The 25,096-nt window shown below is 39.1% G+C and overlaps 1 long non-coding RNA gene across 1 annotated transcript; it reads left to right on the forward strand.

Annotated features, from left to right (window-relative positions):
• The first annotated feature begins 16,366 nt into the window (after nt 1–16,366).
• On the forward strand, nt 16,367–24,632 carry LOC103795730 (uncharacterized). Its single transcript, XR_623336.6, has 3 exons — nt 16,367–16,474; nt 22,288–22,419; nt 22,665–24,632. It is a non-coding gene; the product is annotated as an uncharacterized LOC103795730 (long non-coding RNA).
• The last annotated feature ends 464 nt before the right edge of the window (nt 24,633–25,096 follow it).

Consider the following 25,096-nt stretch of genomic DNA (forward strand, 5'->3'; position numbering starts at 1 on the left):
GTGGGGAAGACCGTGGGAGGAACGAGTATGGTAAGGGTGAGGGAGAAATTAAGAGGTTTTAGACATACATATTGAATGTGAGTTGCTTCTTAGATATCCTAGTGGACATATCAGGTAGGCAGATGGATTTGTAAGTGTCAAGGCTGAAGGGAGAAGTCTGGGCCAGGATATAAATTAGGTAGTTGTAAGCATGTAGATTTATTTGAAGCCATAAGATTGGCTATCACTAAGTGGGTGTGGATAGACAAGAAGTCCGAGGACTATGCCCTGCAAGTTGAAGAGATGAAAAATAATCACCAAGAGACAGATTGGTAGAAGAAAAAACAAAACAAAACAACGAACAACCAAAAAACCAAAAATGAACAAAAACTACACAGGAGAAAGTGAATAAAGTGTTTCCAGAAGGAAAAACTGAAATGTTACTAGTAAGACAAGAGAGATGAGAACTGGATTTTTAAGTGGGGAAGTCACTGGTGATTTGGCAAATGCAGTTTTGGTGGCATGCTGAAGAAAAAAGCCCGATTGGGGTGGGTTCAGGAGTAAATAAGAGTGACACCAGTGGGAACGATAAGGACCTTAAAAAAACTGCTAGTCCATAGAAGCGATGAGAATGCTGTCGGCAAAATTGTCAAAACCAACTTTTTCAGAGTTCTAGAAATTAACCCGAGGCTTGCAACAATTTGAAGAACATTCATTCAAGAAGAGTCTGAATCTACAAACAGTGACCTTTGTGGTGTTTTACATGCCCTATTTTCTGTCTCCTTCTCCCCAACTCCATGGTAGCCTTGAAAACCAACATCCATACAATTATGGGTGAGAACCAGAAGCCTAGCAGCCACTGGAGGGGAGAGAATGGGTTCAACATGTGCAAATTAGTAAACATAATCCATCACATAAACAGAACCAATGAAAAAAAACACACGATTGTCTCAATAGATGCAGAAAAGGCCTTCAATAGGATTTAACACTGCTTCATGTTAAAAACTCAATAAACTAGGTATTGGTGGAAAATATCTCAAAATAAGAGCTATTTATGACAAACCCACAACCAATATCCTATTGAATGGGCAAAAGCTGGAAGCATTCCCTTTGAAAATCAGCATAAGAAAAGGATACCCTCTCTCACCACTCCTATTCAACATAGTATTGGAAGGTCTGCTCAGGGCAAACTGGCAAGAGAAAGAAATAAAGCATATTCAAATAGGAAGAGAAGAAGTCAAACTGTCTGTTTGCAGATGACATTATTGTATATTTGGAAAACCCCATCATCTAAGCCCCAAATCTCCATAATCTAATAAGCAACTTAAGCAAGTCTCAGGATACAAAATCAATGTTCCAAACTCACGAGCATTCCTATAAACCAATAATAGACAAACAGACAGCCAAATCATGAGTGGACTCCCATTCGCAATTGTTACAAAGAGAATAAAATACCTAGGAATACAACTTGCAAGGGACGTGAAGGAACTCTTCAGGGAAAACTACAAATCACTGCTCAAGGAAATAAGAGGGGACACAAACACATAGAAAAACATTTCACACTCAGAGATAGAAAAAAACAATCTCATGAACATGGTCATGCTGCCCAAAGTAATTTATAGATTCAATGCTATCCTCATCAAGCTACCATTGACTTTCTTCACAGAATTAGAAAAAAACTAATTTGGATCCACGATGGCTGAATAGGAACAGCTCTGGAGTGCAGTTCCCAGCAGAACACAGAGGCTGCTGCAGGTGATCCCCAGGCAAGCAGGGTCTGGAGTGGACCTCCAGCAGTCCTACAGCTGGAAAGGGTGTAGAAAAATATGAATGCTTACTATTGGTGGGAGTGTAAATTAGTTCAACCATTATGGAAGACAGTGTGGTGATTCCTCAAGGATCTAAAACCAGAAGTATCATTTGACCCAGCAATCCCATTACTGGGTATATACCCAAAGGATTATAAATAATTCTACTATAAAGACACATGAACATGTATGTTTATTGCAGTACTGTTCACAATAGCAAAGACTCGGAACCAACCCAAATGCCCATTAACAATAGACTAGATAAAGAAAAGGTGGCATATAAACACAATGAAATACTATGCAGCTATAAAAAGGATGTTTTCATGTCCTTTGCAGGGACATGGATGAAACTGGAAACCATCATTCTCAGTAAACACAGGAACAGAAAACCAAACACCACATGTTCTCACTCATAAGTGGGAGTTGAACAATGAGAACACATGGACACAGGGAGGGGAACATCACATTCCAGGGCCTGTTGTGGGGTGAGGGCTAGGAGACGGATAGCATTAGGAGAAATACCTAATGTAGATGACAGGTTGATGGGTACAGCAAACCACCATGGCACACGTATACCTACATAACAAATCTGCATGTTCTGCACATGTATCCCAAAACTTAAAGTATTATTACAAAATTTTAAAAATACAAATAAGCAATACAACTAATTATACAACACTTACATTGTTTTAGGTATTATAATAAAGATGATTTAATGCATGCAGAAAGAGGTGCATCTGTGACCTGCAAATATGACACCACAATATATAAGAGACTTGAGCATCCATGGATTTTCTTTTTTAATTCATGGTAGGCTTAGAGCCAATCCCCATGGATGCTGAGGGACAGCTGTATACCTGAAAATCTAGAAGCCCGCACGCATGTTCAGGGCTGTGCACATGCCCAGGAAAGATCTGAGAAAGCCCTAAGCTCTTACCTGTGACTGATCTTAAGGCTCTACACACACAAGCAGGAAGTGAAAGCTAAGGCAGAATTGTAAACTGCCTACCTGAGCATGAAGGCAGGTCCCAACATGCACATAGTCCCTCAGCAAAGGCTGGGGACTTACTGGTTTCCTGACATTTAAGAAAATACCTGTCCCAACATTGGCTGACCACTAAGACAGTGGGGCAAAGATTTCAGTGTCCATGCATGATGAAGGATACAGACTTTACCAAATCAGTTAAGGAAAGTCATTAAAAATTGTTCTGTAAATAAGCCAAACATGGCCTTTGTGTATCGGGTCCCAGATTATTTCTTCACTGCCTGCTGAAATCCATTGGCACTAAATTCAAAGTTTTACATGTCAAATTATTTTTTAAACAGCCCAAACAAGCAAATGTTTAACCTCTTAAAGCTTGCCTCCTTTGCATACTCTGCAAAACCTCACCTTATAGTCACTACCCATTAATAAGGTAAAGTTATGTGGTTATAAGACCCAAGCTACCATGGTTCTTTGGAGCCCTCTAACCTGGAGATCACTTGCTGTGCTGCTGGGTGACAGCACCTAGACATATACCATCCTTTTTGAAATGTTTACTTGAAAGTATACACCAACTAACAAAATGTGAATCAAAACGAGGAGAAATAGGTATAAGAGGACTAACAGTAAACATCTGAACCATTTAAACAAAGTCTAGTGATCAATGGAAATGCTATTCTTAAATAAGATACTTAGAACGTTGTAAAAGAGAAATATTTCGAAGATACTTTTAAACATAAATCGGGGCCTAAAGCCATGGAAAATATTAATGGCTAAAGCATAGATTGTACTGCACATCAGATATCAAGTCCTAAAAATCCACTGCTTAAAATACATGTATGTAAAACAAAATAGGTGACTCATAGGAAGATTCACAAGTAAACATTAAAACAAAACTCTTGATTAAAGTGTCAGCAAATTAAAGCCAGCAGTATACTTAAGAGCTGTTTAATCAGGTACAGTTCGAGAATACAAGAATGGTCTAACAATAAGAAATGTGTCAATGATGTTTGTCACATGAGCAGATTAAAAGAGAAAATAATATGATTTTGTCTTAAGACAGGGTTTCACTCTGCTGCCCAGACTGGAGTGCTGTGGTATGATCACCACTTACTGAAGCCTTGACTTCCCAGCCTCAGTAAGGTGATCCTCCGACCTCAGCCTTCTAAGTAGCTGGGATTATAGGCACTCAACACCACACTTGGCTAATTTTTTTTTTTTTTGGAGAGATAGGGTTTTACCATATTGCCCAGACTGGAATACGATTATGTCAAAAGGAACCTGATGAAATTTACTATCCATTCACAAAGGAACCATTAGAAGTCCCGGAATTTAAAATTTTAGAACACAATGAAGAATATCCCTCTCAAACTACATTATGACAAAAATTCTAGCAGTGTTTTTGTTGAAGATACAGATCAGAAAAAATGTCTAACATTAATGCTGTGATCATTTCTGATGGTTTTAAATATGCCCACAAATTCTTCTAAGACTCACTTGGAAGCATATTCTGCAGCCAAGCCTGCAAATGACTTTCAGCCTCAGCCAACATCTTGTTGACTGCAACCTCATGAGAGGATCTGGATGAGAACTACCTGCTCCTGAGTTTCTGAGGCTCAGAAACAGAGATAATAAATTGTTCTTGTTTTAAGTTGTTAGATTTTTGGAGTAATTTGTTATACAGCAATATTGAATGAATATTCCTTTGTTCAGAAAATGTCAAATCAATTAGATGATTCATAAAATTAATTATCACCACAGAAATGGAAGAGACAATCTTTTCTGAAGATTATATGGGTGGATTAATGAATTAAAAGGTTTTTTTGAGACAGGGTCTTTCACTGTTGCCCAGGCTGGAGTGTATTAGCATAGACAGCTCACTAAAGCCTTGACCTCCTAGGCTCAATTAATCCTCTAGCTTCAGCCTCCCCCGTAGTTGGGACCACTGGTGCATGCCACCACGTCTGGCTAATTTTTTAGACAAATTTTTTAGCAGAGATGGGATTTCACCATCTTGCCCAGGCTGGTCTGAAACTCCTGAGCTCAAGCAATCCTCCAAACTTGGCCTCCCAAAGTGCTGGGATTACAGGGATAGCCACATGCCTGGCCTTAAAATTAAGAAGTCAAAACCTCTAAGATATATGTAAATATTTCATTGATCTTGGAACTGGTAAACAAACAAAAATACTGAAGTATAAAAGCAATGGAAAAAAATCAAAGATGTCTAATATTTGTTAAGCACACACTCTATTCTAACTAGAGTATGTATGTGGCAGAATACCACTAGGTGTTCACCAGAATGGATATAATTAGACTGTAACGCTTGATGTTGGCAAAGATGTGGGGCAATTGAGACTCTCATACATTGCTGCTAGAAGTATAAAATGGGACAGCCAATTTGGACAAAGTTTGTCAGTTTCTTAAACACTAAACACATACCCACCTTAAATCCAGTAATTTCACTTCGAGGTGTTTACCCAGAAAAAATAAAAACTTATATTCTCAAAATGACTTGTATAAGAATATTCATAGCAGCTTTATTCATAGTAGTCACAAATGGGACTCAGACCAAGGTGTCCATCAATAGGAGAATGACTGAGTCGATAGTCATAAAATGTAATAGTAACTAGCAGTAAGAAGGAACAAGAAATTGATACAGCAAAATGGATAAATCTCAAAAATATTATGCAGGAAGAAGTAAGACACAGAGGACTACCAACTGTATGATCCCAATGACGTGAAGTTAGAGATGAGGCAAAACTAATTTATGGGTGGAAGGGGTAGAGGGGAGCAGAGTTTGATTGGAAAGTAACATAAGAAGCTTTCTGGGAGTGATGGTAATATTCTATATCTTGATGTGCGTTTGGGTTACAAAGGTGTCAAATTTGTCAGAACTCAGGGCATGCACTTAGGATTTGTGCATTTCATTGCATGTAAATTTTATCTTAATAGAAAGTATTAACTAATATTGAGCTCTAGTTAAGAATTTGAATACTAAAGTGTTTAGAAGGATGCATAGTGATGTCTTCAATATTTGGAGGGGTGAGTAGACATATGATAAAGCAATCATAGTAAAGCAATGATAGAACTTAGGTGTGTGCCAAAATTAACTTTGCTGTAGGTTTGAACATTTTTTGTTTGTGGGGGAAAAAACATGCTTTCAAAGAAATTCAGATACATTGTCAAATTAAAAATCAGGGTAGAATGCTGCATGGGTAATGTGATAGTGTAGAGAGAGTGAAAGAATACTAAAAGAAAAACCAATGGTTATCTTGGGGTGTTGTGGTAATGTGTAATTTTAAATTCTTTGTGATGTTCCCTTTATGTTTTCTATACTTTCTACAATAAGTGTAAAAGGCTATTATCAGAAAAAAATTTATCCCATAAGATTTTTAAAATAGTTTCAATAAGGCAGATTTTAACTTGGAGCATAGAGAAACACTTTCTGATGTTTGGAACTACATGCAGCTTGAATAGACCACTAAGACAATAGAAAGGTTTTCCATCTTCCAAGGACCCTGACCCAGGCTGGAAAGCCACAAGTAGGAGTATCTGAGAACGAGTTTAAATAGGCATGGGGGATTTTAGGGTATCCTGAAATTCTGAGATTCAACATGTGAAACGAAGTGTTGTAAAAATGAAAAGACCTCTTGCATTTTCCTACTGTATTCCAAATTCAGTACTACGCTATGAAAATAAAGACACTTGGTACTAAAACTAAATTCCTGGGTAAAAAAAGAAATTAAATTTTTTTAAAAAGAGGCAGAAGCACTAATCTGAGATTTCCCCCACACAACAGATATACAACCTGGTTCAGTGTGTAACAGGGAAGTCCTCAAGATCCAGAGTTGTTTTAGCATTTCAGTTGTGCTGTAGGTGTGGTGGAATAATAGTATCACCTCCTACTTGCAAAGCGTTTTTAGAGGAAGCAGAGCACTTCAACATGTATTACCTAATTCTATGCCAACCCTGAGACAGGCTCTGTAGTGGGAGATGGGCTTTCCCAGATACTGCAAAGCTGAGGGCAGTGAGATTGTTCAGGGACCCCTGGGCACTGATTCTTCCCCCATATGTGGAGGGTCCTTGTTGGTGCTGCATTTGCTTCAAGAACTAAGAGAGCTTGAGATTTGTAATCATTTCTTTAAAAACATGCAAAGTTCGTTCAAGTACATTTTTCTGCTTTAGTTTATTTCTCAACCACTTCAGTGCCCCATCTAGAAGGAATGTTAATGTCTGTTGATGTCAGTGAAATGCCCCGTGTTGAGCCCAGCATTAAGGGAAAAGCTAAGCCATGGGGGCTGCACCGGGCCACTTTCCAGTGGGTGTGTGCATTTGAGTGCAGGAGCTTTCCCTGGCAGTTAGGAATTTATCTTCAATGATGCACATGGATCCTATTGTCTCTATTTTTCTGTATTAATTTATTTATTTTAGATGAGGAAATTGAAGTTCTGAGATTAGGTAGAAGGCCCAGGCCTGGAATGTGTGACATCAGTGCTTTCAATGGAGCAGAAAGGAAAGCAAAATTTGAGAGTATTACTCAAATAAGTTCCCAGTGAAATCTATAAAATCTTTAAGTTTGCCGGTTGATATAAAAAAAGAAACTAAAAAAATATAAATTAGCACTTCGAATTTAAAGTTTTAAACAATTCTGAATGTGGTAAAGTTGTCCCAGGCATTCTGGAAATATTTCCTATGAGGGCAAGACCACATGCATTCAAGTTGAAACATTAGATGTTCTCTTCCTCACAAGTAACAGTGGAGAGCTTGAAGAAAGAGCTCTGGCTTTGGCACTTTTCACTGATGCTTCATGTAGGCCAATTTTTTTTTGTCCAAGACATTCTGGTTACCTTTCTTGTTTCTAAAGAGGGGAAACGGGAAAATGCAACTAAGATAGGCCAATCAAGAGAGTTTAGAGTGATTGTACAAAATCCATGACCACAAATCAAACAATGATACAATAAATCACATCGGTTCTGAAAAGCTCCTAATGAAAAACTCGAATGAGATAGAGGCAACAACATATTTCAGTAACCCAAATCTTTTTTTTTTTTGAGACGGAGTTTTGCTCTTGTTACCTACTCTGGAGTGCAATGGCGCGATCTCGGCTCACTGCAACCTCCGCCTCCTGGGTTCAGGCAATTCTCCTGCCTCAGCCTCCCGAGTAGCTGGGATTACAGGCATGCGCCACCATGCCCAGCTACTTTTTAAAATATTTTAGTAGAGACAGGGTTTCACCATGTTGATCAGGATGGTCTCGATTTCTTGACCTCGTGATCCACCCGCCTCGGCCTCCCAAAGTGCTGGGATTACAGGCTTGAGCCACCATGTCCAGCCCCAAATCTTTACTTTGAAAAAAGGTACTACTCCAAAGCTTGGGGAACCTTCAACAAAACCATTCAAAGCTAGGACCAGCATAGATGACATTTTTCATTGCATGCCTTCCAAGTTGCAAAAACACAATCCAATATAGATATTTCTGTGTTTGACTAAGTTCAGTGAGGTAGAGTAAATCCCATCTTGGCTGAGCCAAGGTCCCCTCATGTTCCAGCCGTGGATCTAAGAGGCCAAGTCCACTGCAACAGTCCCACAGTCAACAGCAGTTCAAACCGTAGCTGCTTCTCCAACTTTTTAGGTTGCTACAGCTTTAACTAAGGACTGCCAGGAAAAAAAAATTCAGAGGAGCAATGTCATCCCATTTTTCCAAATATTGAAGCCCAGCACCATCACCCAAAAATCTGCCTTTCCAGGTTATCTTCAAAACTCCACATGCAGCCTTTGACTAACTTCAGGTCAAGCCTAGCTGCTTAGTGAGGAGTTGACTGGGAGGAGGACACCCTACTCCACAATGTCAGGACCTTCAGAAGCCTCCCTGCCCCTTTGCATTCACTTGCCCTCAATCCTTCAACTCCAGGATGCCTGAAATTGTTCCATTAGAAGCTTATTTCTTGAGCTAGGCTTCTGTTAAAATATAATACCACCAGGGGAGTTAATAGCAACTTTCAACTCAGTGTGAAGATGTTTATCAGATTCCCTTATGAAGCAGGTTGTGCAAAAGAACACTTGTTGCCCCTCCAGGAAAGCAGGAGGGGAGGAGAAAAGATTTCATGAAGGGGAGGCTGGGAATATGGACACTTTGAGATTACACCAGTTTTTTCTGGCTGGCCTTGGTCTTAAGTGTTAAAATGCCCTTCATCCTCATCATGAAATCTTACCTACTTATCTGATAAACTATTCTAATCAAAAGCCACATCAAATTTGTACCTGCCCAATTTTTCCTCTCTCTTGACCAAATACAGGAAATGAATTACTTTGCAAAGCACATGGGGACCTGCCAAAGCAATCTGCAAGTTGTGCAATTCTGTCCCAGCTCTTGGCTCTGTGTATTCAGCAAGGAGTGCAAGAGAAACCTCATTCTTGTTCTTCCTCTCAAATGCACACACCCAGATATTTTTTGTAGACTTGTGGACTTTAATTTTGCAATCTCCTCTTTTTGGGAACAAGCAGAAAATAGTAACACTCCATTTGCTTTGTACTTTTTCTAGTGATTTATCCCCATATTGAGATATAATGGAACAGACTTTTAACTACAAAAATATAGAGAATCTCTCCTTTCCTTGTGTATACACACACAGGCATATAAAAACCATGTGACTATGAATTGATGGCCCATATGACGCTATTTTTAGCACAGGATAAAAAAACCTAAAGGCCAGGAGCAAGACCTGATTTTCCTCAATCTCTCAGCCAAGCTTTTGATTGGCACAACTTGGAACTAGACTTTTTCTATTTTATACTTGGTTTCTGAGTTATACTAACTGGAAACTTACTGTATTTTCTATTTCTGAAGCTGTTTTAAAAGCAACCAAAGTAGGTAGGTATATTATCTTTGCTAAGAGATGGTATGATGTTCTAACCATACTTATCACTGAGTTCAAGTACAGGATCTTTATAAAGTCTGTGCCATTTTAAAACTTAACTTCAAAAGCATATGAGGTAGACATGATAGTAAACTGTAAATGGAATTTAAAGGCAAATTCAATTTTCTTCTTAAAGCCATCATAAACTTCAATTCTGCTGGCCATATTTCATTTGTCACAGGATCTAAAATGAGTACATATTGTGTGCAATTGTGTAATGAAGTTGTCCTAAACTTTAATACATTTACTTTTGAGTGCCGTTTACAGATTGTTTCTCTAACACGCACAACCTGAGTTATTAAAGTTTAAAAGTGCACAAGGCCCTTATGAAGACTCTGTTTATAACTCAAGTACAGAGCACAGGAATTCTGGCTAAATTACCTCCTTTTGCTGCCAGCCTGGTCTCCTTCATTTCAGACAGGCTATACATCAAAAGAATTGTACATTCCTTTTCAGTGAAAAGGAGAAATTCTTCAACTCTAGTATTTAGTGAATAACTGGTGCTAAACGGCATGGCTACATTTTTTAAGTGGATCCCTGCTTAGAATATATAGATAACGTTAAGATCTAATTGGAGTGAAAAAAGGCACTGAAGAAGAGAAGATAGATAATTAAGAGGCTGACCATCCTAAGTACATATGCCACACAGCAGTGATCAATTGTGCTTCTAGTCAAGGTCCCTGCAACTGCATGTCATGTTTCCTGAACACTCAGTTCACAAGAATACAACTCTTCTCTGAATTGTTTTTTAATTTTTGAGGCAGAATCTCACCACCCTGTCACCTAGGCTGGAGTGCAGTGGTGTGATCACAGCTTACTGCATCCTCTACCTCCCAGGCTCAAGCAAAAATGGGGTGACATTGCTCCTCTGGGTTTCTTTTATCCTGCTACCTCAGCCTCCTGAGTAGCTGGGACCACTGGCATGCACCACCACACCCAGCTGATTTTTTAATTTTCTGAAAAGATGAGGTCCCCCTTTGTTGCCTAGGGTGATCTCAAACTCCTGGCTAAAGCGATCCTCCCACCTTAGCCTCCTCAAATACTGGGATGACAGGTTATGAGCCAACATGCTCAGCCTCTTCTCTGTATTCTTACAGCATCCTTAAAGTGAGTCTAAACTCAAACTTCAGATATCTGGCCAGTTTGTGTCAGGGTTGGGTCTACAACCCAGGACTGTTCTCTTCTTACCAGATCCTGCCTCAGTTCTGGGACGAGGTGGTCAAATATGTAGCATGAAGTGAAAACCAGATCTGGAGGGTGAAGGAGGCAAATTCAAGGATGCCTGAAGTTTTGAACTTGAGTGGCTTACAAAATATGGGGAGGCCACATTAAAGGAAAGGTAATGAGTTTCAGATTAAACCTGCTGAGTTGAAGATGATGGCAGAACATCAAATCTATTGGGCCTGGATAGATCAAGATTCTTGGAATGATAAAGGCCAAAATCTCTGGAAAAGACAGGAATGCGTAGAATGATAGGTTTTAACTTTGTTGATGTAGAAGTTTAAAGCTTGATTCAGTGGTCTAGGTGGTGAGGAACGTTGGCAGATGTGCCGAAGCCTGTAAGAGTGATGGGGAGGCAGTTCCAATGACTCCACTTCGTCAGGAGCATCTGTGGCCTTTTCATTTGCAGCAAGTCTTTCCCAGATAATCCCACCATATAGGTCAGGTCAAAGGTCAGCAAACTACAATCTGCGGGCCAGTTCTGGCTCACTCCCTGTTTTTGGTCAATGCTGAGAGCTAAGAATGCTGTTTATTTTTAAGTGGCTGAAAAAATAATATTCCATGATGTGAAATTTAAATGAAATTCAAATTTCAGTGTCCATACAATTTCACTAGAAGGCAGTCACATTCATTTATATATTGTGTATGGTTTCTTCATATTATAATAGCAGCATTGAATAGTTGCAACAGAGACCATATGGCCTGCAAAGCTTGAGATATTTACTATGTGGCTTAAAAATGTTGTTGATCTTTGTCTTAGGTGTTTAAAGGTTTAGGCATCTGAAGATGGCTTCTGATCCTTATCATTCCCATCTGTCCATCCATTCATCCATGTACCCAGCCAGCCAGACATCTCATATTTATCAAGTGGGCACTATGTGAAGTTTAAAGAATTGCAAGACCAAATCTCAGCCCTTGGTACCAGTGTTATATAGTAGAAAGAGTGGCATTCAGTTGGAGAAGTGTAGGTTGAGTATCCTTTATCCCAAATGCTTGGGACCAGAGGTGTTTCAGATTTCAGATATTTTTTGATTTTGTATTATTTGTATTATACTTATCGGTTGAATATCCTGAATCTGAAAAATGAAAAGTCTGAAATTCACCAATGAGCATTTCCTTTGAGCATCATGCTGGTGCTCAGTAAGTTTTGCATTGTAGAGCATTTTGGATATCGGCTTTTTGGATCAGGAATACTCAACCTGTTCTTCGCTGGGTGGTGGAGCATGCATTTTTAGTTTCCTTAGGTTCCTCCTCAGAGCCCTTTTCCTCAGGGACCAGCCTGGGGTTGGAAGAGGGATTAGTCTTTGATATAAGAGTAGACTGAAATGGCAGCTGTCAATTCAGAGATTCTGGTTTAGTGGAAAAGGAAGATTGCTGAGATTGGGAACCAGACTGAGTTGGTAGGGCTGTGGTTTTTGCCTGGCTGGTCAGGGCTCGTTTCTCCAGCTAGGCCAGGCACTTTTACTTTTGTGGTACCTTCTTCCATTTAAACAACAACAACAACAACAACTGGCATGGTGGCTGGACCAGTAATCCCAGCGTGTTGGGAAGCTGGGGCAGGAGGATCACTTAGAATTTGAGACTAGCCTGGGCAACATAATGAGACCCTTTATCTACAAAAAATAATCAGGATTGGTGGCACACACCTAAGTCCCAACTACTCAGGAGGCTGAGGCAGAAGGATCTCTTGAGCCTAGGAGTTTAAAGTTATAGTGGGCTATGATCACCCCACTGCACTTCAGCATGGGTGACAGTAAAACTGTCTCTAGGGAAAAAAAATTATAAAAACTAAGAATGTTATGATGACATTGCTATGAATATCAACTAGTTTGAGCTTATGTTTCTTCTGATTTAAAAAAAAAAATTAGCAGCCAGGAAGCAGGATGAGTTCATGTCCTTTGCAGGGACATGGATGATGTGGGAAACCATCATTCTCAGCAAACTAACACAGGAATAGAAAACCGAACACCACATGTTCTCACTCATAAGTGGGAGTTGAGCAATGAGAACAAATGGACACAGGGAGGGGAACATCACACACTGGGGCCTGCTGGGGTTGGGGGGATACGGGAGAGGTAACACTAGGAGAAATACCAAATGTAGATGATGGTTTGATGGGTGCAGCAAACCACCATGGCACATGTATACCTATGGAACAAACCTGCATGTTCTGCACAGGTATCCTAGAACTTGAAGTATAAAAACAAATTAAAATTAACATTTCTGTGGTCTCCTAAAAGTACTGTGTGCCATAGGCGCTGTGCCTACTATGCTTAACTGGATAAGCCTGCCCTGGCTAGGAACTATAAAATGCAGTCTTCTGGTGGAGAGAGACCCCCTGCCAGCTCAGAAACACGGTTTCTGTGCCTGGGAGCTTGGCATAAACCCCACTTATGAAGTTCTGAGTTACAGTTTCCAGATCTGTGAACTGCATTAATGTCTCCTGCTTTTAGTTAAGTACCATATGTGGCTGGTTTCCTCAACAGACTTTATTGTTGTTAAAAAAAAAAAAATCTTTGGTAATAGAAGTCATTGATGGAATTCAGATTTCTCATCAATAAAGATGATTCTAGGTATATATTATAATATGTATTGCATGTTCATATATTTTGGATGCATCACTACTGGAGCAGCACCATAATATGCTTCAGATCTAAGTTTCTAATAGTTTCACATATGAAAGACAACTCAGTTCTGAACCAAGTACAACCCATGTAGACGCTAACCTTGTCCTCACTTTGTGTGTATAATTTTGGTATGTACTTTGAGGAGCAGAAATCTGAGTCCATTTTTTTTAATTCCCCATAGAAAATGCTATCTTTTTATTGGGGGGAAACGTAGGGTGGGGAGAGTATTTTTGATATCATTTTTCATTCAAAGCAGTGGCCCTATTTTGGCTGTAATACACTGAGATGGGATCTTCTAGCCCTCTGCATCCTGATTTGCTGACACTCCAAAACTCTGAAACACACAAATATCTGTGTGCTGCAGTGAGGGCTGTTGCTGCACAACCCTTGGCCCATTCTGCCTCAGCCTTGACTGTTTATCAGCAGAGAGTGCATTTGCCAAGCCCCTTGCTCCCCTGCTAATCTTCTCCCACATCCCCACTTTGTGAAAAAGCAATTTCAGGACGTGAACAGCTAAGGAAATATGGGGTCAATGTGGGACAGTATTTTGGCTTCCTCCAAATGTATACCAGGCTTCAGGGAAATGGATTCCTATTAAACTGTTAGCAGGAGTACAAATTATAATCACGGTTTTGAAATACCATTTAGAAATGGCGTTATAAGCCTTAAAAGTAAGTGTGTGTTTCTTTTGACCACAGTAATTCCACTTTTGTTTTTTTTTTTTGAGACGGAGTCTTACTCTGTCACCAGGCTGGAGTGCAGTGGCGCAATCTCAGCTCACTATAACCTTCACCTCCCAGGTTCAAGCGATTCCCCTGCTTCAGCCTCCCGAGTAGCTGGGACTACAGGCATGTGCCATCATGCCTGGCTAATTTTTTATATTTTAGTAGAGACGGGGTTTCACCATGTTGGCCAGGATGGTCTTGAACTCCTGGCCTGGTGATCTGCCAAAGTGCTGGGATTATAGGCATGAGCCACCACACCTGGCAATTCTGCTTTTAAGAACATGCCTCAGGCTGGGTGTGGTGGCTCACACCTGTAATCCCAGCACTTTGGGAGGCTGAGGAGGGTGGATCACGAGGTCAAGAGATCAAGACCATCCATGGTGGCACATGCCTGTAGTCCTAGGTACTTGGGAGCCTGAGGCAGGAGAATTGCTTGAACCTAGGAGGCGGAGGTTGTGGTGAGCTGAGATGGTGCCACTGCACTCCAGCCTGGGTAATAAGAGCAAAATTTCATCTCAAAAAAAGAAAAAAGTATTAGCTGTCATTATTATTATTAGTCATTTATTGATAACTAATTCTTCCACTCAGAATGAAGCCTACCTTAGCATTCCCAGGCCTACCACAGAATGTAGTGGTGTGGCAGGTAGAGTAAAGCCTCCCTGCCCCCTAAAGAGATCCACTTCCTATTCCCTGGAACCCGTAACCATTACCTTGCATGGCCAAAGAACTTTTCAGGAAAGTGATTAAATGAAGAATCTTGAGATTGGGAGATATTCCTGGATTATCCAGGTGGGCCCAATGTAATCACAAGGCTGTTCCTAAGAGGGAGGTAAGAGGGTCAGAGTCAGTTGTGACATGGAAAGCAGAGGCAGGAAAATCGCTTGAACCCAGGAGATGGAGGTTGCAGTGAGCCTAGATGTACCACTGCACTCCAGCCTGGTGATAGAGCGAGACTCCGTGTTAAAAAAAAAAAAAAAAAAATCTTGGACATATGCAAATAGTTTTGTTTGGGGTTGGTGACAGTGAAAATTTAGAAATAGTCTGCATGACTAATAGAATACTGATTAAATAAATGATATTTCCATAGTAAAATACCATATAGCCATTAAGATAATGATAGATATCTAAATACATAGAAAATATGAAAAATAGTGAAAAGTAGAAAAAGATTTTTGTAAACTGATATATACAGCATTATCTCGAATTTATTTTAAAATTTAAATATATATGTATATTTATGCATAGAAAAATATGTAGTACAATATTAATGGTTATCGCTGGCTGGTGAGATTATGGGTTATTTCATCTTTCCTTTGTGTATTTCTAACTTTCCGTATTTTCTACAATGTACATTGATGCTATTGTAATCAGAGAAATACAAATGATTTACTTTAAAAAGCAGCATCTGCACAGAAGTGGAAAGCTGCACAGAAATGGAAAGCAGCTAGGTCTTCGTCCCAAGCCAGAGAGGAGATAGTCGTGCTGAAAACCCTGTACCTTCCCACCATCTTCAGCATGGTATTTCTGTTAGGAACACTTTCAGCTATGAGTAATAGAAAGGCCAACAGTCGAATAGACTGGAGCAACATTAATTATTTACCCATCAGGTCTGTAAGTAGGCAACTTCAGGATTAGTCTAGAGATTCCACTGTATCTCTATTCACTCCCAACTCCCCTAAAGGCAAAGAAAACCTCACATTAAAACTAGCAACTCTGCCAACATCATGGAAAAACATTTCCATCATTCTACTCTGCCATCCTTAGTGTTGGATTTTCATCCACACATGTTCCCACATGGTCTCAAAATGGCTGCACTCTCACTTTCACATTCAAGGCAAGAGGAAGGAGGAGGGGGCTGCACTAGAATGTTTGGAAAGCAAGCCTTCCTTCCTGGGGCAAAGAAGAGGGTGCTTGGGTAGAGCTATTGTTTGTATAAGCCAATCAGAAATGTTGGCCACAGGTGAACAGGCACTATTCTGTTGAGAATTAACATAGGCTGATTATTATTTTCCTCATTCCAGCTTTGTTAGTCTTGTAATTAGTAAAAAAGTTTTTCCATCATGTTGGCAGAGTTGCTAGTTTTAATGTGAGCTTTTCTTTGCCTTTAGGGGAGTTGGGAGTGAATACATCAGAGTGTGCTATGCAGAAGACATTTGAAATGGAGTTCCTTGAGTTTTCAAACATTCACATCCTTTATCTCATATGAGAATGTAAGGTAAGTGTATATGCTTAATAGGTAAGTATAAAGCTATTCTGCAAACTTTACATATGATGAAACTGAGAACAAGAGACTACTAATAAATGATAAAGATGACAGGTGATCACAAGTCAATATATTTGTGATATCCAAAGATAATTAGCAATGAACTAGGCACAGCACAGCGGTCCTTATTACTTGTTCTAGGTCCGACACATCACTATTGAGTTTGTTTCCACAACCTAGTTTAACAGTAAAAGAGCATTTCAGAAATAAAAGATGGAGTATACAGAACACATTTTGGGAATCTAAGGGCTTCTTTGATTTCACTGTGGATGTAATCATCTCAACCCCTGCCTTTCTCTGGTGTGAATATTCCCTTAAGTAATTTAGCCTTATTTCACTTTCTGTAAAATGGGGATTATTTTGTATACTGTTTGTCTTGCTGAGTTTTTTGAATTAATTTGTTAATGTGCATAAAAGGCTTTTTGAGTTGAAAAGTGCTAGGCATTACTATTCGTTCTTCTGATGGTGTATTTAGTGTATAATGGTTAAGCCTCTAAAACAAAACACTGATAAAAGGTTGAAATTCTCTCTGTAATAGGTATCACTTAGCTGATGATGTTGCTAGCTAATGGCCACAAGTCTATTTTAGTGTTCTCTCAAGTGAAATGAATCCAGAAAATAAAAATTAAATGTGTTTCATTTAGAAGTGTATTAAATTTAGTAATAGAGTTTATCTGACCTCAGGTTTTGAATATTCAAGCAGCAAGATTTTACATCGTGTCAATATCACCTCTGCTTTATTATTTAATTCATTCTAGCTTTATAATTCTGCTTACTGCTTTCCCATTATTTCCTACTGATAACTATTATTGAATGAATTATTCCTCGTATGTGTTGGTAGATTTTTCAACCGAAATTCTTCCTCAACATTTATGAACTGCCTCTCTGCACAACATAAACCTCTTTATCATGCCGATCCTTATATACTGCAATGAAATTTTTCCAAGTAGTTTCGCATGTATACATTTCCTCCCTAACTACAAGAACAGAAGCTACCTCCTTTACACTCCTTGTGAATCGGAATGAAACTTATTAATGTAACAAACAAAATATAACCCTCTGTGTTTATATAAACAGACAAAAAACATATTACACAAACAGTACTTAATGTTTTCAAAGCATTTTTAATCTATTCATTTGATTTTCACTGGTATGGTATTATTCCTATTTAAAAATCTGCACCGTATATGTATATACAACTTTGTCCTTGCCAAAGGGGAAAAAATTCTGTAATTATGATTTATAAGATCTTTAGAGAAACATGAAATATTTTCATATCACTTTCATTATTTCCCCATGCTCAAAATAACAGGATATGAATATGTAAGAGAATGCAGGTCAGAGAAGCTAAAGGATCTGCCTAAAGTTATATGCTATTTGGTAAACAGAATGAGACCAAAACTTCAGGAAAGTCATTCTACATTGGTAGAAATATCTGAGGTGGACATTCTTCTTCAGTGGCAAAGAAGCCTAGAGGAGCCGAATGGTCTTTAAAAAACACTTTTTCAAGCGCAGGAAATCAACCTATTGGCGATCATTGAGCAGCCCCCAAGCCAAGCACAATCTCTTTATAAAAATAACCAAGGCCTACTCCTTACCCTTCAGTGACTTTGTGACTTGTAGGTGAGACACACATTTTCATAAGTCCCTGCAAATCAATGGAGACTGTTCTTTGGGAAATCTGATAAAACTACATTTCACCGTGCTTGTTCAGCCTATGGGAGTGGGGACGGAAGCAGGAAGCAGCTAGGTATGTGACTAAGTTCTGGCAAATAGGATATGAGCAGAATTATTGAGAGTTCTGATAAAAACTCCTTCAATCTTTCATCCTGTAGCCTGGGATACAGGTGGCAGCTGATGTTTCAGCAACTGTTTTGGACCACAAGATAACCTTGAGGGTAAAAACCAAAATGGGACATAAATGACATTGGGTTTGATGATTCTTTGGAATCATCCCCTGAGCCAACTTCAGTCTTAATTTATGCAAAAGAATAAACCTGAATGTGTTTAAGCCACCTACTTAAGTTTCTGTCAATAGTGGCTGAAACAAAGCCTCACCGATACACATCACATCTGTGTATTCCCAGCAGAGAGGATGGCACCTACACTGATAGTTGCTCAAAATATTTGCACTTTAAGTTTAATTACTTAAACCTAAAAGAATTAAACACAGGGTGTTAAATGGCTGTAAAAGTTGAAATTACACTAACTTGCCAAGGAAGAGCATAGACAAGCCAGGAAAACAAATGCAAGAATGGAAAGCCAGTCCTCAAGATAGAAAACCTTAGACACAACACAGAGAAATGTAAAGGCAACATCACTCCTTTGCTAAGAAAATCTGGTAACATGATTTTAAAAGTATCTTAAGACATAGAAAACAAAATAAAAAATCGGAAGTAAGTAATTGGCTTTACATATGAGTTGCCAATACATTAAAGGACAAAAATCAAACTCAAAATGATAGTTCAGAATTGATCTATATCAAAGCAGGGAAGGATTAAGTAATGTATAAAGGAAAAAGGTTTAATTGACTCACAGTTTAGCATGGCTAGGGAGGCCTCAGGAAACTTATCATAGCAGAAGGTGAAGCGGAAGAAAACGACCCTCTCCACAAGGCAGTAGGAAGAAGTACCCAGGAAACGGGGAGGAACCCCTATAAAACCATCAGGTCTCCTGAGAACTCGCTCACCATTGTGAGAACAGCCTGGGGGAAACGGTCCCCCATGATTCAATTACCTCCACCTGGTCTCTCCCTTGACAGGTGGGAATTATGAGAATTATGGGAATTACAAGTCAAGATGAGATTTGGCTGGGAACACAAAGCCTCACTCAGGGAATCTTGTGCAAAATAGGTGCTGGTAACTATGATTTATTCAACAATCACTGACAGCAATTTTTCTGTGCCAGGCACTGCTCTAAACACTTATAAATTTAACTCACCCTGTCCACATTATAACCTTATGAGGCAGTTATTGTTTTTATGTCCATTTTTTAGATGGAAAACTGAAGCCCAGAGAAATCCCATTACTTGCCCATGATCACATAGTATGTTATTGTAGGATTTTACCCAAAGACCAACATTTTTAAGATGAAAAGTGTTGGGCTTTTATTATTAGTTCCTTTAAAATCTACTTTAGAGTAGAGAAGACTGATGGGCAGACCAGCTTCTTGGCTCCTTTAAATCTACTTCACATTTTGAAATGATGGAGAAAGAAGGAGAATCTGGAAAGGGCCCAGAAACTGGTTAAAAGAAAAGTCATAGGATGAAAAAATGGAACCCTGAGGAAAAGGCAAAGTTGCTATGTTTTAGAGAAGAGAAGATACCAGTGAATTTCAACCTCCGCTGACAGTGTAGTCAGAGGAAGGACAGAACTACTTGATTGTGATAGCCATAAAGGAAGGTGTTGGAATCTGTGATCCAGATGGTTCTTAAAATGAGGATAGATGATGTAAAATGTATCTGTAGCAATATGAATGGAAGTGAATAAGCTAAGCATAGAAAAAGATTGCATGTTCTTACTCATGTGAGAGCAAATAAAGTGGAGTTCATAAAGGTAGAGTAGATTGGTGGTTATCAAAGGCTGGGAAGTGCAGAGAGAAAAGGGTATGAAGAGACTGAGGGTACAAATATACAGTTAGACTCAGTGTTTGATAAATCAGTAGGATGACTCTAGTTTACAGTCATCTGGTGTACATTTCAAAATAGCTGTTACATTGGTGCAAAAGTAATCACACCATTTTGCCATGACTTTTAATGTGATATTAAAATCACATTATACTACTTTTCAGGTAATGGCAAAATGATGTGATAAAAGTAATAACCAATCTAATAGAGAATAATTCAAATGTTCCTAGGAGAAAGATAAATGTTTAAGTTAATGGATATTTTAATTACCCTCATTTGAGCTTTACATATTATATGAATGCATCAAAATGTCATTTATACCCTGAAAATATGTGTATCTATTATGTATCAATTTCAAAAAGATTAATTCAGAAGGTTTTATAAAATATCTATATCACTTCTTTCATATATATTCTTCTGAATTGATACTCGTAATTCACATAAGTATATGTAAATTTTGAATGCCTTCTCTGCCTTTCTCTCCTTGTCCTCCTGGAGACACTTATTTTCCATGATTTCACTCCAAGAAGATTTTCTGTTGACGCTCCCAAACCTTCACTCTGTCTCTTCCCAAGTGCAGTTGACTCGGGGGGGCCTTCAAAATGTTTAGCCATTTCAGACACTTCTATTTGAGCTATTTTCTCACTGTGTTTGTAATTATTTGTTCACAAGCACACAGCCTTCTAACAAGCTATGAGCTTCCTACAGCAGAAACCACCCAGCATAGTGATAGGCACATGCTTGGCACTAAAGAAAAACTTGCTGAATGAAAAAATAAATGACCAATTGACTAACTATGTGCTATAGGAGGACTAGTGTAATCCAGAGGGGGCAATATCATTTTACAAATGCATCTTGAAATTTGACAATGATGATGTGAATACACAGATTCCACTGTCCAGGAACAATATCAGAAATAGAAGCCAAAGCAAAGTGTTAAGAAAATAGATGAGGTGTTACCGATTACTTTTTTCTTTTTAAAAGTCACCTACTAACCTTGCAAAAGGCATCGTTGTTGATTTATTGAGCTTTGCCCTCAAAAAGGTAAAGAAAACATCTTTTGCACACTACTCAAAACAATAGGAAGATGAAAAGCAGTGGGAAATTTGACCTTGCTCTTCAGTTTCCTTGAGAATTTTTAGCAGTTCTATTGTGAAGCCTTAGTAGTCTGGCTATGACCTCTGTGTACCCCAAGGTTGGGTCAGCTTGGTACATGGCTTATGGATTAAACCCCTGGGACCATCCTATAGCCTGAGCTTTAACTGCTCTCAAGAACATGCACCCAAACCTGCATATTCTTTTCTTTTGCTTTACAGGGGATGGGGGCTCCTTTTTAAACCGAAGCTTTAAAAGACAGCAGCTAGAATTTATGCTGAAGTGGAGTAACAGGCTTTGGAGCTGAGCAGTGTCCTAATGCAGGTGAAAAGCATGTATTGATTACTTAAAGAAAGTTAAAATAAAAGCAATTTTTCTCCCCATTTCGGCACATTGCAGCTTTTGGCCTATCCACTCATAGCTAAAAAAGCATTCTTTCCTGATAATCAAGCTTCAGCTGTCTGAATTTCAGGCTGAGCCTCTCCTCCTGAGCTCTGCTGAAGAGCTGCTTTAATTAACCATTATACCACAGATGTTATTGATTTTTTTTTTCAAATCTGGTTGAAACATCATTGTGCTGGATCATGGCCAAAACTAAGGCCTGAATTTGTGTGTGTGCGCTGCTTTTACTCCTTCTGCATACCTTATTAGTCTCCATGTCTGTTAAGTGCTATCCTTAGTATTAACTCAGAAAATATAGAATTGATTTTTAGCCTAGCAGCCGTGATCTAAGGGCTCCTAATTTGAAATCTGAAAACCTCAGTTGCTGAGGAAGTCTTTCTGCTGTTACTCTACACTTCCTTGAAGTAAGCTTTTTATTCTTTAATTTAAAAAAGAAATCTCCCTCAGCCTTTTACTTCTTTTTCTTTCACACTCACACATTTGGAAGTTTCAAGGGAACATGAACATCTCTTTGCATTTTGAAGGTGTTTGTCATGAAAGGCCCCAGAGCCTTATTCTTCCCTGCCCTACATGTTTGACCTGCAATGTAGCTTGTATAAGATTTTGAAACTGAAGTGTCTTTAACACTTTCCATATTTTGAAGGGAAATTTGGAAGAACTTGAGCAGCATTCACTTTGCACAAATTGCAGGATATCAGAAACAACGGGGGCATCTGCATTCCTTTTACAATCCACCTTCCAGTGGGATGATAAACTCAAGGACCAAACAATCACAGTAGGTTCCTAAATTTTGATAAGGTTTCTGTGAGTTTAGTGATACGTTCTTTAAATGTAATTTGAAGCTTTTAAAATACTGTAATGGCAGCTCTTGACCTTTAAAAATCACATGGAGCAAGAGGTGGTGAAAAATGTTTATTTACTCTGCATTAGTGGCTAACCTCCTGTTTTTTCCTAGAACCAGTAGTTCTTTTATACTCAGGAACTCACGCATGTCACCTCCATTCTTCCAACATGAACCAGACAGGCCCACTTGAGCTGGAGAAACAATGGCCTGAGCCAGTCCTATGCCTCAGTGCGAAACAACAATGCAGAACTCTTGACGAATTCTGGCGTCGCGAGTGGAATCTTGCAGTTCAACATGTCTGCTGAACAGAAGTTGGAAAAAGAAAAGATCATCTTGTAAACAATTAATTAATGTTTGTCATGAATTATCATTTTTACTTCCTTCTCAAGAGGCTCAAAGGGAATAAAAAGGCATTTTTGCAGGTGGTGGCATTCAAACTAAGGGCAATCAAAGGTTTGAGAGCTGAGGCACAGCACTCTGAGTCTCTAAGGGTGAATGGTGCTAGGATTAGAGCACAGCAGGGGGTTGAGGGCTTCAGGTGTGAAGCTTAATGTTTGTGATCAGCAAAAAAAGTCTTGAATTTATCTAAACTGCTCTTCTGCTAACAGTACTTCTAGCACATAAATGTTCTGAAACTGACAAGTGTTCTCATTGCTCTTCTAATGCAAACATGATCTGCATTTGAAAGATGCAACCCTTTTGCCTAATTTAGAATGTGCATCACAAAGAGCGTTAGATCATGACCCCACAAAGACACACACACACACACACACACACACACACACACTCCATGCTGCCTGCATATACGCACATGCAAACTGTCTCTTTCTGGCCTGGATCTTCTCTGAAGCTCCCAGCAGGGATCCTGCAGGATTGTTTTTCTCTAGATTCCTAAATCAGAGGTTGAGAACTAGGGGCCTCAATAGCCATCTGACCAGCGGATTCCTCTGATCTTCTACATGAATAATTTCTTTTAATTTAGTTTGGATAATAGTCTAGAATTTATCATGTTGCATTTTTCATTTGCAATCTTCCCTCTGCTTCTCCCAGCCTTGACTTCTATTGGTAGGAAGATATCGAAGAGTATCCAATATATGTAAAAATTTTAAACACACACACCACCAATATTAAAATTTCCTGAGGAATTATGACTCATGTTTGCAATCTCTAGAACCAATGGCAGGCATTGTTGATAGAGGTTGCTAAAGTTCATATAAATACATCTAATAGTTTAATGAATCCTCTCCATGATCAAGAGCTGAACTTTAATTAAATACTCATTTTCTTTCTATATCATCAATAGAGGTCACCTACTGGGAGAGCTCTAAAAGGAAACACTAAGTTAAAGGTTATGAGTTATCATGTCATGAAAATGAGTCATAGGCAAAACTTAGAAGGACCAAGATGAATATCAGCCTTGAGTTACTTTTTAATCTAACTTTCCCAAATTCTCCCCTATCCTGTAGTACCCATTCATTTTCTTTTCTGCACTCACATTTCCTCTTCTCTTTAGTATTCACTTGACATCATGCAATAAACACAAGTTCTTGGTGCACAAAGCCTGGAGGCCCCGAGGAATCCATGATGACAAACGAAACGAAGGCACAAACTTGCCTCCTTTTGCCTTCACTCTTTTGAAGCTTAGTAGGTCGAGTGGGTCCTCTGATGTTTATGGTCACCATCCTAGACCAGGTCGTGAGGTTTTCCCTTGAATCCAAGCATGTAGTACAAACACGTGGCTTAAACTTAGGAAAAAGCCCCCAGACGCTAGAGAAGAGTTTGGGTAAAATGTGACACACTAGAATATTATCAGGTCAGGGACACGAAAGGAGACTTTAAAAATTTAGAAGAGGAAGGGATCTGGGAGAAAACAAGCCAAGCAGAACCCCTGAGATGGAACAGACAGAAAGGAACTCCTTTCATAAATTCTTGGAGGCTCCAGTTTGTTAACATCTAAAAGTGAATAAAAGGACTTACCAGAAAAAATAAATTAGTTTCTTAAAACTACTAAAACTCTTCAAACCTAGAGATCTACTTTAGTATTTTCTTTGGTTCCCCATTTTTTGTAAAGATGTTAAAATCTTTTTTTTTTTTTTTTGTAAAGATGTTAAAAGCCAAATGCCAACTGCTGTGGAATTATGTAGGAAAAAAAAAAAAAAAAAAACAGTGAAAAGAAAGTAGCAATGGATGTGATGAAACTGAAAAGAGCGGAGTTCGTGACACCCTATTCCCAAAGGTACGCTCCAGACTTACAGCAGGTGCACTGGAGTTGTTTCTAAGTCCCAGGATTCTGGACCTTGGTTAGGGTGTGTGGCTCTGCCTGATGGTCTACCTTCTGTCCACATTGTTCTCTGAACCTGCCTAGTCTTCCCTTGCTCCCTTGCTGAACGATGCTCTGCATGTGGCATTGTCTCCAGGACAGATTATAGGTTTGGGGGGCAGGAAATTCACCTTTCTTCCCTGCCACATGCTGCTCTTAATTCTTACTTTTTTGGATGGCTAAGCTAGCACTCACTGGGGCTTGAGGGGAGTGGGCTGAAAATGTTCCAAATGAATGAAGAATTGAGTCTATGTGGTTTTTATTGGTATTGGATCAACTGGTCTAGAT

Source organism: Callithrix jacchus, chromosome 8 (assembly GCF_049354715.1).
Source record: "Callithrix jacchus isolate 240 chromosome 8, calJac240_pri, whole genome shotgun sequence".
Lineage (NCBI taxonomy): Eukaryota > Metazoa > Chordata > Mammalia > Primates > Cebidae > Callithrix > Callithrix jacchus.